At 44.6% G+C, this 18,562-nt stretch overlaps 1 long non-coding RNA gene across 1 annotated transcript; it reads right to left on the minus strand.

Annotated features, from left to right (window-relative positions):
• Positions 1–1,292: 1,292 nt before the first annotated feature.
• Positions 1,293–16,263, minus strand: LOC114678656 (uncharacterized). Its single transcript, XR_003730110.2, has 3 exons — positions 16,139–16,263; positions 10,450–10,490; positions 1,293–1,389 (listed from the first exon to the last, which is right to left on the minus strand). It is a non-coding gene; the product is annotated as an uncharacterized LOC114678656 (long non-coding RNA).
• Between the last annotated feature and the right edge of the window lie 2,299 nt (positions 16,264–18,562).

Raw genomic sequence — 18,562 nt, forward strand, 5'->3', positions numbered from 1 at the left:
TGGGCCACTTCCACAGGCTCGAGGACTGCGGAGAACCCAGCTTTTCAGGGCTCACTCAAGAGTGATCAACCCAGATATATCCAACCCAAGTCTCAGTTTCCCACTTCTTCCCAACCAGGGCCATGATCTAGGCAGAGAAAACTTGCTGGGATTGAGGATCCCATCTTCTCTGAAACTCCACTAACTTTGTAATTGAGTCCTAGGCATGATCCTCAATTTATTTGTTCTTATTATTTGCCTCTGACTTCAGGAGATGGGGAGCTCTTCACGTGCTGCTAAGGAGGTCCTCCAACTCTCACACTTTGCCTTAAATTGGTGGTTATTCACTCGCAGCCTTTCATTGTCTTTCTCCAGTGTATTGGCGTCGCTCAGAAAGAGCTGTCTGATGTCACTGTACTTTCATTACTGTTCTCCCCCATACCTGAGGACCCCTCAATTCATCACTGGTGAAAATGTTAATAACTTCCCACTAACTATGCCAGGGAATTGTGGATGATCTAATTTCCAAAGCCCATTTCAGAGTAGGCACACTTAGACCTGCCTCCTGGCACTGTCTTCTACTAGGTAATAGATCTGAGACACATTTCCATGCCAGAAGGGACTTAGGGAGCATTGGAAGAACAATACCTGGGAGAGACTGAGGGGAGAGCAGGATTCTCAAGCCTTACCTTGGCAATCAGGCACCTGCCGATTCCTAGCACCTCCCGTCTCTTTAAGTTGTCCTAACACCTTTATCTTGCACCCTTTGTAGAGACAATCCAGGCTTCTGTGGTTCTAAAGCAGCTTCTAGATGAGGTAGAGATCAAATCCCTTCGGCTCAAAACATTATCCTTTCAAATCAGACAAGTACGGGTGCCCCCATAGTTTCTCTCTCTGTGTGTCTCACTCCTCCACTCCTCTCTTCAGCCACACACACAGACACACATGCACACATGCACTCAGGCACACACACTTATGCATGCATGAATGTGTGTACAAGCACAACACACACACACGTGCACACGTACACTCCTCTCAGAACAAGTTCATCAGTTGTTATAAAACTCATGTCCACACCATCACCTCTCTAGGGATTTGGGTGAGAAAAAAAAGGCATAGAAGGCTCAGAAATTATCATTAGATAGTGGTTTCTTTGCTTGTTTTATTGTTGGCTTATTTTCTGCATTGGCAGATAAACGGAGGAAGTAAGCGGGGTGGGGGCTGGGAGGAAGCGTCAATTTTCCCCCACGGGTTTTCTTGAGTCCGTATTCCTTCACCCAATTCACCGTACACTCTTTACCAGGAAATGATGTGGTTTTCAGTCTCTTCCTCTGTTTTTGTTTGGTTTTGCTTCTTGAATAAAGTCTCCTTGATATACCCCTTCTCAGGAGCGTAGCCTGGCTTCCAAACCTGTTGGATTTATTTTACCATAGGACTCACCACTCTCTGACAAGTACATTTGTAGAATCTAGATCTTTAGTTCTCTCTTATTCTCACTTGTTTCTTTCTTTCTTTCTTTCTTTTTTTTTTTTTTTTTTTTTTTTGCCCTTTCTTGGTTTTAAGAGAGAAAGCAACTGTGGTTACTGTCAATGTTTATTCTCACTGGAAGATATAAAAGGTTTACCTATATTATTTTGAAGGATTTTCTCCTCTCTTGCCTCTGTAAACAAGACTGTGGGACCCAGATTACTGATCATAATTATTTACAAAAATTATTCCATAACCTATTAGGAACCACATTACTACAAGTAGAAGATCTAGCATCTTAATAATATATATCACCATTTACAGAGACTGAGAGTGACAGGATGCACTGGCATAATAGTGCCGGGGCATTGGAAACATGTTTAGGACTCTGATGGAGGGTCTGTTATATAGGCACTTGTCATCTACATTTTTCTGATGAAAAGCAGGGGGAAAATGGCTTTCCTTAGCAGAGCTCCATATGAGCCCTGAAAATAGAGCACAGATATGAGAGCACTGCAAATAAGTACCTCCAAACTAACGCAAAGCAGGGAACTGAGTCAAGCAGCTTTCCCTATTCATGTTGAGAGATGGGAAGAGTTATAGTGAGTAGTAAAGCCATTAGGCAGCCACTGGAAAGAAAAGAGAAAAATAATATGCCCACAGCTTAATATAGAATACCTAAGCATTAACCTTCAAAAAGACTCACACAAGTTGCAGAAATGGACACACAAAGAGGATGGGGCTTAACAGGGACTGGAGTGGTGTGTTCAACCTGGGGAAGCAGATACAACCACAACTCTTCCAAGTAGGAAGGTCATTTGCTTTGCCTCAGCTTGCACAGCAGTGTGGCCAGTTCCTCAGCCTATTCTTAGGGGCTGGAAGAGCCCAGTTGGCTCAGATGTCCCCACCATGAGACTCAAGGGAAGTCCTGTTCCTGTCAGACGCTGGGGTCATCTTACTCCCTTGTCAGCGATGGTTCAGGAGCAGATATGGCACCAGTTCCATCCAGTGGTCTCAAAGGGAGACCTCCTGGGGCCTTCTAGGGAAAGGACCTTCACACTTACAAAGAAACATAATGAAAAATGGTTTCTGCCTCCTATTGGATGTTGTTGTGTCTGCCTGTGTCCTGGTAAGTGCAGTGGTTCTGTTACAACCATGAGACCCACTAGGGGAGATCAGCCCACGTCAGGTGAGCAGAGCAGGCAGGCGGAAAGAACCTGAGCTTCCAGGATTGCTTCTCTGCTTAATCAACCGACTCTGGCCACGTCCTGTGAGTCCTCTCTTTTAGGTAAGATAAGACTTTTTGAAAACTACACTTGTCTGGGCATGGTGGCTCACACCTGTAACCCCAGCACTTTGGGAGGCTGAGGTAGAAGGATTGCTTGAGCCTGGGAGTTCGAGACCAGCCTGGGCAACACAGCAAGACCTCACCTCTACAAAACATTTTAAAAACTAAAAAATTAGCCAGATGTGGTGATGCACACCTGTAGTCCCAACTTCTCAAGCAGCTGAGGTGGGAGGATCACTTGAGCCCAGGAGTTCAAGGCTATAGTGACCCATGATCCTGCCACTGCACTCCAGCCTGGGTGACAGAGTGGGATCTTGTCTCAAAAAAAAAAAAAAAAAAAAAAAAAAAAAAAAAAAAACAAAAACACACTATTTTTTTGAATAGTTTTAGATATACAGAAAAATCGAGAAGATGTATAGCGAGTTCCCATATCCCTCACCCAGATTCCCTCTTATTAACATCTTGCATTAGTATGGTACATTTGTTACCATTAATGAACCATATACTGGATATATTATTACTAACTAAAGCCCAGAGTGTATTCAGATATCCTTAGCTTTGCCTGATGTTCCATTCCAGGATTCCCCAGAACACCACACTGCATTTAGTTGTCATGGTTCCTTAGGCTACTCTGGGCTGTGATGGCTTCTCAGATTTACCTTGACAGTTTTGAGGAGTAACGGTGAAGTATTTTGTAGGGTACCTCTGTCCTGTGATTTGTCTGATGTTCCTCTCACAATCATACCGGGGTTATGGTGTTTGGGGGAGGAAGACCCCAGAGGTAAAGTGCCATTTTCATCACATCGTATCAAGGGTACACGCTTTCAACATGGTTTATCACTGTTGATACTAACCTTGACCTCCTGCCTGGCGTAGTGTTTGTGAGGTTTCTCCACTGTAAATTTACTCTTCCTCCCACCCCTTTCTATACTGTATTCTTGAGAAAGAAGTCGCTACGGGCAGCCCACCCTGAAGGAGCATGAAGCGTGGCCCACCTCCTTGAGGGCAGAGTATTTACATAAATTATTTGGAATTCTTCTGCGAGGAGTTGTCTTTTCTCCCCCATTTATTGACTTCTTTATGCAATCATTTATTTATATCAGTATGGATTCCTGGATATTTACTTTATACTTTACGTTGCAATCCAGTACTACTTTATTTTGTCGTTAAAATTGTTCCAAGTTTGGCTGTTTGGAGAGATATTATTTTTTTTACAGCTATATTCAGTTGGGTTTTCTGGATTTTGTAGCCAAAAAAAATCCCAATTGATATAGCTTCCCCCAGAGAAGAGTTTGCTAGATCATAAGTTTGCAATAAGCTAGCAGGGTAATGCTTTAAAATTTTTTAGCAAGGTATACACAAACAAGAACATTGCATGGAAACCCTACATTTACCCTTCTTTTTGTGCTGCTTGACCCAATCTAATTAGAAAAAAATACCAAACAGATCATCATAGTCAGAAAATGAATACTGGTCTTTGATCTCCTACTAATTGGCTGAGTGCATCATAAATACAGTGATCAAATTAACAAGACCAAAAACTGGGACACCATAGCTAACTACACTATAAATATTCAGTCACCTGTGTAGTTACCATTGGTAACGAATCACTTTTGGTAAGAAATAAAATAAAATCATAGGAAAAGTAAAACCACACACACAATTCAGTGAAAATTCATGTCAGCCAATATCATACTTTAATATTTGATGTGGCTCGGCACGGTGGCTCACGCCTGTAATCCCAGCACTTTGGGAGGCCGAGGCAGGTGGATCACGAAGGCAGGAGTTCAAGACCAGCCTGGCCAAGATGGTGAAACTCCGTCTCTACTAAAAACACAAAGATGACCTGGGTGTGGTGGCAGGCGCCTGTAATCCCAGCTACTCGGGAGGCTGAGGCAGAGAACTGCTTGAACCCGGGAGGCGGAGGTTGCAGTGAGCCAAGGTCGTGCCACTGCACTCGAGCCTGGGCGACAGAGCAAGACTCTGTCTAAAAAAAAAGTTGATGTCCAGATGTCTTCGGAGACCCTCATATGTCTGATCACCCAGTATCATCAAGCAAGCCTCTGAGCCTTACTGACAAGTCTTGAAATCTGTTAAAAACAAAAGCGACAATATTTCGCTACCGGAGCCACAGGGCTTATTTATAAAACTGAAAATAAAATGCTAACTGCAAAAATGTTTTAAAAACTTAAGTACTGTCAAAAAACCAAGTGTAATTCAATACTGTCAACTCCCAATTACACACACTTGTGGACCAATTAGGGGATAATCTAACCGAGCACACACCACTTCTTCCGTCCTGTTCACAGCATTGGAAATCCCAGACACACCACGTTTTCTGTGGTTAAATCAAATAAAAATGAACATCAAGAGCAGCTGAGAAGAAAACGAGTCAGGGCATGACAGTTCTGTGTGTGTGTGTGTGCATGCCTGTGTGTGTGTGCACGCCTGTGTGTGTGTAGTCTGGATGTGGATGTGTATATTTTTGCATGTGGATGTGTGTGTGTCTCCCTGTGTGTCTGTGTGTGTGAATGTATGTAGATGTGTATGTGTCTGTGTGTGTCTGTGTGTATATGTGTGGATGTGAATGTACATTTCTGTGTGTGTGAATGTATGTAGATGTGTATGTGTCTGTGTGTGTCTGTGTGTATATGTGTGGATGTGAATGTACATTTCTGTGTGTGGATGTGTGCATCACTATATGTGTGAATGTGTGTCTGTGTGTATGTGAATGTGTGTGTCTCTATGTCTGGATATGTGTGTGTCTATGTGTGTGTGTGAGTCTTTGTGTGGATGTGTGGATGTCTGTGTGTGTCTACGTGTGTGTGGTGTGTGGGGGTAACATGGGGTACACGGGATGGGCCTGTATCTAGCCTCTCCCGGTATTGACAGTGGTGGCAGAGGTGCTGGATTAACAAGGGCAGAGGGAAAAGTACCAGGTGATTAGAGGGGGAAGTGGACAGATGGAGGCTGGAACTGAGCTGTTCTTTCTTTTCCAGCATTAAGGGCAGAGCCACCTCTTTCCTGACCAGCAGCTCTCTCCTCAGTCTCTGTCCACAGGCCAGTGGCAAACTCCACCAAGGGAAATTGGTCCCAATTCACTCTTTCCCAGGAAGAGCTCTAGTCCCAGTGCCTGAAATAACCAGCAGGGGAGGAGCAGGACTCTCGTCATTAGATACTTACCAGGTTACTATCGTAACTTGCAAAACTCTGGCCCAACTACTAAGGAGGTGAGGGGAAGAGTAAGAATTAGTACATGGCCTAGGCCGGGCACGGTGGCTCATGCCTATAACCCCAGCACTTTGGGAGGACGAGGTGGGCGAACCATGAGGTGAAGAGATCAAGACCATCCTGGCCAACATGGTGAAACCCCGTCTCTACTACAAATACAAAAATTAGCTGGGCGTGGTGGTGCACACCTGTAGTCCCAGCTATTCGAGAGGCTGAGCCAGGAGAATCGCTTGAACCCTGGAGGCAGAGGTTGCAGTGAGCTGAGATTGTGCCATTGCACTCCAGCCTGGGTAACAGAGCAAGGCTCTGTCTCAAAAAAAAAAAAAAGGAGTATGGCCTAATCAGATTTTAATGGAAGTAACTTTAGTGAAAGCATGGAGTAAAAGAATTTCTAGTGGCTATGGGACATGTACAGGCTTTGGAAAGGGGTAGTCTTAAAATTTTAAAATAATTGACTATTTCTAAAACTGCAACATTTCACACTAAAACGTAGATCTCTGGTTTCTCTTGGAAGTGTATCTTCTGGCAATCTCGGTGGTCATCATCTCTTATGGGAACTCTTAGCTGATGCTAAATGGTGGCAACCTTCTCCTTAGTCTAGGATCTCTGGTTTCCAGAGTTCCCATATACCCCTTTGCTTCCTTTCTGTCGTTCCCAACCTATTTACTCATTTAAAATAGCTATCTGACCTCAGCATTTTGAGTTTACAGTCTCTGTTCTATGGAGGAGAGGAAAGAAAATGAGGAGAGGTCAGAGGCACAGGCATTAAGATTTCAGATTTCACCAAGGAAACTGGGCTCATGGAAGAAGAAGCTGAAAGGCTAAAAAAGGAAAAGAATCTTTTAAAAGATAAAATCTATTAAATGAATAGCACAAGTTAGATATTGGGAAATCATCCTGACTAAAGATTTCTGAGGCTGGACATGGTGGCTCACGCCTGTAATCCCAGCACTTTGGGAGGCCGAGGCGGGTGAATCACCTGAGGTCTGGAATTCAAGACCAGCCTCGCCAACATGGTGAAACCTCGTCTCTACTAAAAATACAAAAAAATAGTTGGGCGTGGTGGTGGACCTATAATCCCAGCCACTTGGGAGGCTGAGGCAGGAGAATCGCTTGAACCTGGGAGGCGGAGGTTGTGGTGAGCCAAGATCATGCCATTGCACTCCAGCCTGGGCAACAAGAGCGAAACTCCGTCTCAAAAAAAAAAAAAAAAGAAAAAAAAAATTTCTGAGAAAAAAATTTTGGGGAAATCCAAAAGCTATCTATTTCTGTGGTGTTGAAACAAAACTACCATAAAAAATGAACTGGGTGTTCTTTATCATAAAGGACTTTGTAAAGCGCACATTTACAAGGGTTAATTATGCTCAGAATTCCAGGAAACTCTGGAATAATTCCCCCTACGTTAGGATATTATAAAAAAAAAAAACTTTTAAAATTACCCTGAGACCATTTTCCTATATACAGTTCAATGGCAGATTCAAATCAATCCGTTTGGTGTGTATTTTCCCATCTTTAAAAAAGTGACTGAATGCAAGTTCTAGGTGTTAGAATTGTAAAAGAAAAAAAACATAAAGAAGGAAATGAGCTTGTATGGAGGTGTCTAAGTAAAATAGCACCCTGTGATTTAAAATGTTCCACATATGCCCCCCCAAAGCTCTTAATATTTGAGAATAAAATTACCACATACGAACCGGAGCCACATGTGGCCAGAGAGGCTCACAGTGAAATCAGCAAGAAACTGCTTATTCAACCTCTTCAAACAAAAATGAATTGTTTTGATGAATGAGAATTCTTTAATGAATTACCATATGACATGCCAGTAATTTTTTTAATGTCAAGCAGAGAAAGTTTTTATTTGTCTTTTGTTCAGCCATAGCTACTTAAAAATAATAGAAGGTCATGGCCAGAGACAACACTTTCATTATGGCCCTTGAGACACAGGATGTGCCTACACTGAACCCAAAGGGAAGGGGATGGGGTGGGTAGAGTTCCTGAATCTCCAACTCTTGGCCTTGTCCTTGTTTTTCTATGTAGAGACGTGTGGTGGTGTCTTATGAATCCAGTGGATGACATTTGGATTCCAGCAGAATCATGTTCATATTTCTTTCTTTTTAGTTTTTAAAAAATTGTGTGGGTATATAGTAGGAATCACATCATGGAAAATGGGGCATTCATTTCCTTACGTACTTATCCTTTGTGTTACAAATAATCTAATTATACTCTTTTAGCTATTTTAAAATGTACAATTAAGTTATTATGGACTATAGTAACCCTGTTGTACAATCAAAGAGCATGTCTTATTCATTCTATCTTTTAATGTACCCATTAGCCATCCATATCCAGATTTCATACATCCTACTCTGTTAGCAGAAGTGCTGGGTTGTCACATTTGAAACTCTAGGCATATGGTCAGGGATAGCATGTGGACAACTTGGGGGATGTTGCCTGAGTGGGGGTGGCTATTAAAGTCAGAGTTGGAAAAGAGAACAGGAGGGCACCCAAGGACCACTCTGTTATCATTACACTCACACTCCTGACACCAAAGGGAGAAGAGCTATCCCACACCCACCAATTCTTCAATTCTTGGTGAACACTGTGTGTGTTACAATTTAACCCAATTCTGATGCTAACTTCCTGGAGTTAGCATAGACCCCTTAGGTTAAGGACTCAGTCCCACAATAAGACAAACTAGTTGACTGCACAACAGGGTGATGATAGTTGATAACGTCATCATACATTTTAAAATATATGTACCCCACAAGTATATATCCCCACTGCAGATGCCAGTCACTCACCCCATCTGGTCCTGGCCTCCCAAACTTCTGACTGACCGACTGTAAATCAGCTGTTGCCCTGATTCCCCTCCTTGGGTTTGATAATTTGCTAGAATGGTCGACAAAACTCAGGGAAATATTTACTTATGTTTACTAGTTTATTATAAAGGATACAACTCGAGAATAGCCAAATGGGGGAGATGCACTGGGCAAGGGATAGGAAAAGGGGCACAGAACTTTCATGCCCTCTCCGGGCACGCTTTCCTCTCAGCACTTCCATGGGTTCACCAACCCAGAAGCTCTCCAAACCCCATTGTTTAGGGTTTTTATAGAGGTTCCATTACCTTCATTATGTAAGCATGATTGATTGATAAAATCTTTGGCCATTGTTGACTAAGTCAATCTCTTGCTCCTTTCCTTTTCCTGGGTGGTGGGGCTAAAAGCTTCGACCTCTAATCACATGGTTCCCCTGGAAACCAGCCTCATCCTTAGGGGTTTTGTCACCTCATTAACATAAACTAAGGTGTGGTTGAAAGGGACTTCTTATGAGTAACAAAAGATGTGTTAGGCGTGACCCTAACACAATGGAAATTCCAAGGGTCTTAGGAACTCTGTGCCAGGAACTGGGGACAAAAACCAAATATATATTTCTTATTATATCACAACATTATGCACGGCAAGGGTACAAACGGAAGAGCACCATCAAACCAAAGGTCTGGAGCTAAGAGGGCAACATGCACCTGAAATGCCCAACCAGGAGCTTCCCAAGGGCTCCAATGAGCCAGGACTCAGCATGTGGAAAGACACAGCACTGGCAGACTTGCAAGGAGCACCCTTCTCAGGCCTCACCTTTGAAAGGCATCAACCGTGGCCCCTTTTAGTGCTCAAGTGGACATTTGCACTTTTTCCTGCCCCATGTCTGCCTGTCTTCTCACCCTCACTCCACCAGGGTTTTGTGGCGCTAGCCTCATTCCTGGCCCAAGAAGTGGACGTGAGACCTAGGCTGTCCCTGCAGAGCACCATGTGCAGTGGCCACAGTGACGTCTGGGTGGTTAAGCTATCCAGGCCAGGACAATTAGAACAAATGAGACTCCATTCAAAGCCTTTTTTTTTTTTTTTTTTTTTTTTGAGACAGAGTCTTGCTCCATTGCCCAGGCTAGAGTGCAGTGGCACAGTCATAACTCGCAGCCTCAAACTCCTGGGTTCAAGCCATCCTCCTGCCTTGGCCTCCCAAGTAGCTGATTCTACAAGCATGCACCACCACGCCTGGCTAATTTCTGTTTTATTTTGTAGTGATGGGGTCACAGTGTGTTGTCCAGGCTGGTCTCCAACTCCTGGCCTCAAGAGATCCTCCTGGCTTGGCGTCCCAAAGCACTGGGATTATAGGTATGAGCCACCATGCCTGGCCCAATTCCAAGGCTCTTATTGGAACTGTTGGGGAAGGGGAATTCTTTCTGTGGGCATCCTGAGAAGGTGAGTGTTGGTAAGGCCATAGATACCGACATCCACTTACCACCGTGAAAAGAGCGCTTCCCCAGAACTAAGCTGCCCCAGGGGAAATGTGAGCAGGATTCTTGGGAGACCACTTGAGCACCACACCCACCAGACCAGATATCAACCCTCCCCTCTCTCAACCCTGCGTTCCCATCTTTGCTCCAGTCATTTGAGTTGGGATTTCATTCACCTGCAACTAACAGTCCTGACACTTACCTTGAAGCTGTGGAGTTCTAGGCATGAGTCAAGAAACAGTGCTAGAGAAAAAGAGGGAAAGGGATAGTGAGTTTGAGAGAAAGACGAAAGCACAGGTCTTGGGTGCCGCGCTGCCGTCTCAGTGAGTCTGCCTTCCTGCCAGAGGAAGTCTTGACAGTTGCACCCCTTTACAAAACCCTTGCACTACACTTCATTAGGCTGATCGAATCACCTGAAACCCATCCGTTTTAACAGCAGATCTGCGTATTATGAAGGTTAATGAGAAGCAGCCACCGTGGAACAAGACACAGCCGTCATTTAGCCATGAATTATTTTCCTATTTGTTAGAAACAAGGTAACTGTTTAACCAGATAGGTGTTCTGGCTAATAAAATATAATGATTAATAGAAAGTTAGAGGTTACCGTCCAGTAAAATACCCTTAAACTGGACTTGAGTACACACATTCGGTATCTCTTATTTATTTTTATTTTTTCCTTTATTCAACAAATACGTCACGGTGGCTCATGCCTGTAATCCCAGCACTTTGGGAGGCCAAGGTGGGCGGATCACGAGGTCAGGAGATCGAGATCATCCTGGCTAACATGGTGAAACCCTGTCTCTACTAAAACTACAAAAAATTAGCCGGGCGTGGTGGCACACGCCTGTAGTCCCAGCTACTTGGGAGGCTGAGGCAGGAGAATCACTTGAACCCGGGAGGTGGAGGTTGCAGTGAGCCAAGATCGCGCCACTGCACTCCAGCCTGGGCAACAGAGAGACTCCATTTCAAAAAAATAATAATAATAAATGAGTAAATAAAAGTATAATAAAATAAATATGTATAGAGAACCTAATATGTGAAAGGCATTACTCAGGGAACTGGAGATACAGTGAAGAAAAAAAGAAATGATAATTCCTCTGCTCTCATGAAGCTTATATTCTAGTGGGAGGAGATCAGTGATAATTTAAAAGTACTTAAGTGCTATGCAGAGAATTAAAATCAATCAATGAAATAGACAGTGACTAGACAACAGTAAGATACTTTTGTAGGAATTGACAAGGTGATTTGAATGGAAATACAAAGGTTCTATAATCATCAAAAACATTTTGAAAAGGAATAAAATGTAAGGACTTAATATTACTAGATTTCAAGAGAGTTTTTCTTTCTGGTTGTCTAATTTCATCCAGAAATAATACTTGGAGAAATTAATATCTCTTTTCAAAGTGTAGCCTACGGATTACTTAAAAGAGCTTTTCAGACAGTGTAGCTTCCTGAGCACCACCCTAAATCTACTGAATCAGAATCTCTAGAAATGGAATCAAAACATGCATTTATACAAACTCCCCAAATGTTTCTGTTGTACACTAAAGTTCGTACATAACAATGTGTACAAGGATGTAAACAAGAATGATTAACCTGTCTCTCAAATCTCAGATGTTCGTAGTGAACCCTGACAGTTTCTGGATTTCTTTTCTTTCTTTTTTTTTTTTTTGAGATGGAGTCTCGCTCTGGTTCACACCATTCTTCTGCCTCAGCCTCCTGAGTAGCTGGGATTACAGGCATGTGCCACCATGCCCGGCTAATTATTCGTATTTTTAGTAGAGACAGGGTTTCACCGTGTTAGCCAGGATGGTCTCGATCTCCTGACCTTGTGATCCGCCCGCCTCGGCCTCCCAAAGTGCTGGAATTACAGGCGTGAGCCACCACGCCCGGCCAGTTTCTGGATTTCATTAATTCTTGAATAAATTTTTAACCACCGACTTGATACAAGATTTGGTGTTATTGGTTAGAATGAGAACCATGTACCCTAAAACCAGATGTGAGGGAGGCAAAGTTGTCATCCTGTTGTGAAACTTTAAGAATAAGATGTATATTTTCACCAAGACAGAAATCCACTCCCCTGCATGAGCTGGGGGACTGTGGGAAGAGCCAGTATCCCTGAGAGCAAAGCTTAGACTTGTCCTTAAGTATTTGCACAAGTGCTTGGTCGGCATCTGTGGCACACCTTGTAAAAGAGATGTGTAATGGGTCTACCCCTGTGGTTCTCAAAAGAAGACAGTTTTGGTCCTCAGGGAACATCTGGTAATTTCTGTAGTCATGTTTGGTTGTCACGACTGGAAGAGGTGTGCTACTGGCATCTGGTGGGTCGAGACCAGGGCTGCAGCTACACATCCTACAGTGTACGAGATAGGCTTTTCCCCCTCAACCCCAGGAAAGAACTGACAGATCCAAAATGTCAACAGTGCTACTGTTGAATGTGCTAATTCAAAAACACACCTGCAGGGAGGTAAGCAGACTGACCCAGTGATGGGGCGATGCTCCAACACTGAGACATGAAAGAGAAACAGGGAACTTGAAGCCTCTCTGAGTGGTATTATGAGGTCTTGCCTGCACGTGCAGTTTTCCCACTGAATGACAAACTCTCATTCAGTTTGCTTCATCTCCACATCCTCACAGTCAATCGTTTGCTCATTCAAAGAATGTTTGTTGTATGCCTATGTTGTGTCAGATGCTAGAAATCCAACCATAAACACTTCTTGGCTCATAGCCCACAATCTATAACATTTTGTTGAGTGATTTTCCCATTACATTTAAGAATTTTTGTTGGGTACAAATATATGATGGGTAAGATGCCATAGGCTAAATATTGCATTTTATTCTGTGGCAACACAGATGTTTATGATGTGAGAGCTGTAGGTGAATGTGTACGGATTCAATGAGAGTTAACGAACAAACAGAACTGGGAATCCCTAGTTTAAGAATCCAGAGAAGGCCGGGCGCGGTGGCTCAAGCCTGTAATCCCAGCACTTTGGGAGGCCGAGACGGGCGGATCACGAGGTCAGGAGATCGAGACCATCCTGGCTAACACGGTGAAACCCCGTCTCTACTAAAAAGTACAAAAAACTAGCCGGGCGAGGTGGCGAGCGCCTGTAGTCCCAGCTACTCGGGAGGCTGAGCCAGAAGAATGGCGTAAACCCGGGAGGCGGAGCTTGCAGTGAGCAGAGATCCGGCCATCGCACTCCAGCCTGGGTGACAGAGCGAGACTCCGTCTCAAAAAAAAAAAAAAAAAAAAAAGATTCCAGAGAAGTACCTTAAGTTGATGTGTGAGCAGGTGCTAGGAGTGAAGCCAGGACCACTGAACCCACTGCCATTTATTGACCCCTTAACCTCACAGATAGGGTTTGGCTGTGTATCCACCCAAATCTCATCTTGAATTCCCAAGTGTTGTGGGAGGAACCCCGTGGGAGGTAATTGAATCATGGAGGTCAGTCTTTCCTGTGCTGTTCTTATGATAGTGAATAAGTCTCATGAGGCCTGATGGTTTTAAAAAAAGGAGTTCCCCTGCATGAGCTCTCTTTTTCTGATAGTGAGTTTGGCTGTGTCCCCACCAAAATCTCATCTTGAATTCCCACGGGTCATGGGAGGGACCCAGTGGGAGGTAACTGAATCATGGAGGTAAGTCTTTCCTGTGGTGTTCTCATGGTATAAGTCTCATGAGACCTGATGGTTTTAAAAAAAGGAGTTCAGGCTGAGTGCGGTGGCTCATGCCTGTAATCCCAACACTTTAGGAGGCCGAGGCAGGCAGATCATGAGGTCAGGAGATCGAGACCATCCTGGCCAACATGATGAAACCCTATCTCTACTAAAAATACAAAAGTTAGCCAGGCGTGGTGGCGCATGCCTGTAGTCCCAGCTACTCGGGAGGCTGAGGCAGGAGAATTGCTTGAATCCAGGAGGCAGAGGTTGTAGTGAGCCGAGATATTGCCACTGCACTCCAGCCTGGTGACAGAGCAAGACTCTGTCCAAAGAAAAAAAAAAGAGGAGTTCCCCTGCACAAGCTCTCTTTTCCTGCTGCCATCCATGTAAGATGTGACTTGCTCCTCCTTGCCTTCCGCCATGATTGTGAGGCTTCCCCAGCCACATGGAACTCTGAGTTCTCCATTAAACCTCTTTTCTTTGTAAATTGCCCAGTCTCAGGTATGTCTTTATCAGCAGGATGAAAACAGACTAATATACCCACCCTCACCCTTCCGCTCCACCCCTGGAAGCACAGCCCTGGGCAGCTTAAAATATGACCTCCTGTGTGGCAGCTACAGACCCTGTCACAACCTCCATGATGTCTAGGGCCACAACACATAAGCAGAGGAGAGTGGTGTTCAAGGGACGGCTAAGAATGGAACATAATGATGTTAGCTTGGTATAGTGGGATATAGTGACTCCAAGCCACTTGGAGAGGCATCTGATTAACCCTCAATATCTATTTTCCCTTTAATAACCAAACTTCCCAAATTTGGCAGGGCAATGGTGACCAAGCCAAGGGTTTTATTTCCCCTACCTTCCCAGCAACAGATGTGGCATCTGAGCAGATTGCAACCAATGAGATGTGAGTGAAAGAGACACCTGCCACTTCTGCATTACTTTGGTCCAAGGAAGCTGCTCACTGCGCTTTCTTCTCCCCTCATCTCGGCTGGAACCCTGATGTGGTGCTTGCGAGCCAGTTTTATTGGATGGGACAGCATCTCAAGGGATGGCAGGTGACAACGGAGAAGGAGTCTGGACCTCTGGGATAAGCCTGTAGAGCAGGGCCAGTGTGCCACCCTGGATGCCCTACCACCTCAGACGTTCATATAAAAGAGAAATAAATCTACCATCTGGTCTAACCCTCTGCTTTCCGTCTCTGTTAAAACAGCCACACCAAATATACTAACTGATTGAAAAGTTGAATCTGTACCCGAAAGTGCACACAAATCCCAGGGGACCCCCCCTATTTCTGGCCTTTATACTGAGTGGGCTCACGTAGTATTGTAGAAGGCAGCAATGGTTTCTAAATCCCAGGATCACGGCTTGGCCAACCACATCAGAGTCAGCAAGCCAAGGAGCTTCTTAGAAAATGGATTCTGGGCCAGGCACGGTGGCTCACGCCTGTGATTCGAGCACTTTGGGAAGCCGAGTCAGGCGGATCATGAGGTCAGGAGTTCGAGATCAGCCTGAAACATGGTGAAACCCCGTCTCTACTAAAAATACAAAACTTAGCCAGATGTGGTGGTGCGTGCCTGTAATCCCAGCTACTCAGGAGGCTGAGGCAGGACAATCGCTTGAACCCGGGAGGCAGAGGTTGCAGTGAGCTGAGATCATGCCACTGCACTCCAGCCTAGGCAACAAGAGCAAAACTCCATTAAAAATAAAGAAAAAACAAAAGAGAAAAAAGAAAAAGAAAATGGATTCTGGCTGGATGCAGTGGGCCTGGAGTCCCAGCACAACCTTATCTCTAGAAAAAAAAAATTTTTCAATTAACCAGGAATGGCTCTGTGCTCCTGGAGTCCTAGCTACAGGGAGGCTGAGGCAGGAGGGTCTCTTGAGCCCAGGAGATCAAGGCTGCAGTGGGCTATGATCACACCACTGCACTCCACCCTGGGTGACAGAGATGTACCCTGTCTCTAAAAAAATTTTTGTCATGGATTCTTTGGCCCCAACTCTGGAGTTTCTTATTCAGTAACCTGTAGAAGGGCTCTAGCACCTATCATTTTATCCAGGTAATTCTGATGTGCAGCTCCTAGACCATAACACTCACCCCAGGCATTTGCTACTTCCCTGCTCTCAGCCCTCTGGTGTTCAGGTCACCCTTGGACAGCTGCATCTTCTCCTGTCTGGGGGTTCATTCACAGTCTTCTCTCCAGCTTACCATCCTTGGCTCCCTACCCGCTTCTTACCAAGTGTACATGTTCCCCAGGTACGGCATCACCAACAGCTTCAAACAGGAGGCCTCCCACTACCAGCCAAGGCCTGGAGGAGCTTCCACCAGAGCAGCCTGCTGTCCTCCACAGTGCCAGCCTCCCTGCCAGGAAGAGAACTCAGACAGTGGGAAATGTGACAAGAAAAGCTCAGTCTGGACTACCCTGCAATGGTAAGGGTAAACTATGTTGGCCTATTTTGTAATACCTGGAGAGAACCAGGGCTGCTAGAGTTCCTATGAAATGAAAACCACGGGACGTTTTCCTATGTTGCAGGCAAAGATTGCAGGCACAGCTGGTCCTGGGTGGTCACTCCCTCCAGCCCAGTTCCTCAACTCATGTAAACACAGAGAACCCCTTGCAGTCCCCCAGGAAGTGATCTGCCACTTATGGATAGTTGAGCCCTGAAGAGTTCTTGGTTACTTCCTTGAATTACTCCAGAGTACTTCTTGGACATGTCCTAGTAAAGATCCCCAAGGAATCCCTCTAAGTCATTCATTTCCTATGAATCAGCTGGAGGGCTTGCTACAACACAGATTGCTGGACCCACCCCAGAGTTTCATTTTCAGTGGCTGCTACAGAACAAATGCTTGTTGAATTCCTGACCCTCAGTGTGATGCTATTAGGAGGTGGAGACTTTGGTGATTACGAAAGCTCTGTCTTCATGAATGAGATCAGTGCCCTTATAAAAGAGATTCTGGAGAGCTCCCTTGCCCATCCCACCATGTGAGGACACAGCAAGAAGGCGCCATGTATGAACCAGGAAATGGGCCCTCACCAGACACAGTGCCTGCTCTGGGACTTCCCAGGCTCCAGAACTGTGAGAAATAAAAGTCTGTTGTTTATAAGCCACCCAGTCTATGGTACTGTATTATGGTAGCCTAAACAGACTAAAACAGACGTTCTGGGGCAGGACCTGAGAGTTTAGATGGCTAACAAGTTTCAGATGATGCTGAGGCTGCAGCAGGAACTTCTTGATGTGGCTCATGGGGTTCAGGAAGATTAATTTTCTCCAAGTGGAAAAAAGGTCAAAAGGGTGGAAAGGGAACTGGCAACAGGAGACAACACAATATCACAGACAATGGAATGTGGCAGAACTCTTGGATCTGGTTCTGTCTTGCACTGGCTGTGTGGCCAATGCCTTTGTCCCTTAGAAAAAAATTTTTTTTTTCTGTAAAACTGGGGATATAATACTTGGTTAACAGGGTTGTTGCGATAATTAAGTGAATAGTGTCTATGAAGCTCCTGCAGTGCCTGACTCAGGAATGCAGTACATGGCCAGGAAATGGTATTTCAAGTCCCTACCTCAGTTTCCCACAATTGGGCCCTAGTAAGTTTGATGACATTGTTTAAAAAAAGATTCAGGGGTCATTAGACCCCAAATGTGGATCAACTCTTTTATTGTGAGTCCTAGAGTGAGGGAAGGCCCTTATCCTCATAATTTACACCGCAACATTCTGTGAACATTTTCTGCTTTACCTAAATAGTTCTCTATGATCAAGTCACTCACTAGACGAGGGAATGAATTTCATTTTCTTTGAAATTACACATAAAAGCGGGATGTTTTCCAGGAAGATGTCCTTATAACTTTGGTAATTTATGTCAACAGCTCATTTGCCCTGTAAGGAGTTTTCCTTGTCCTTTCCAGTGAAAATGTGAGAGGAAGCGACGTGGTCAAAGTCTGTAAAATCCTAGCATCAGCACCCCCAAGAGCTTCAAGTGTCTGCCGGTCCTCCCTTCTGAAACAGCAAAGCCGGGAGCTCAGTCGCCTCCCTATGATGAGATCCCAGCTTCTGTACATGGAACCTCCTGAAAAACCAACCACACCTTTTTCTGTGTTTCAGGAGTCGGTTGTACAATTTGTGAACTACCCAGATGTTTTGCTTCTACCTTCTCTTTTTTTGGGAGCCATTTCTTTTTTACCTCTTCAAATTCCTGGTAGAGGTTGGGCACAGTGGCTCACGCCTGTAGTCTCAGCACTTTGGGAGGCTGAGGCAAGTGGATGCTTGAGCCCAGGGATACGACACCAGCCTGGGCAACATGGTAAAACCGTGTCTCTACAAAAAATACAAAAATTAGCCCAGCATGGTGGTGCACATCTGTAGTCCCAGTTTTTCAGGAGACTGAGGTGGAAGGCTACCTGAGCCAGGGAAGTTGAGCCGTGATTGCACCACTGCCCTCCAGTCTGAGCAACAGAGTGAGACCCTGTCTAAAAACAAACAAACAAACAAACAGACAAATAACAAATAAAACACTAGTGGAGTGTTTTTTGCACAGTTGGCTCAATAAATATCCCTGTCTGGCTGAGTAATGTCTTCGGCCTGCCTTTTCGACATTTTTCTGTTCATAAGCTCCAAAGGAGTCAGAAAAAAACTAAAGGAAAGGACCGTCAAACAGGTGGCA

This window comes from Macaca mulatta, chromosome 1 (genome assembly GCF_049350105.2).
Source record: "Macaca mulatta isolate MMU2019108-1 chromosome 1, T2T-MMU8v2.0, whole genome shotgun sequence".
NCBI lineage: Eukaryota > Metazoa > Chordata > Mammalia > Primates > Cercopithecidae > Macaca > Macaca mulatta.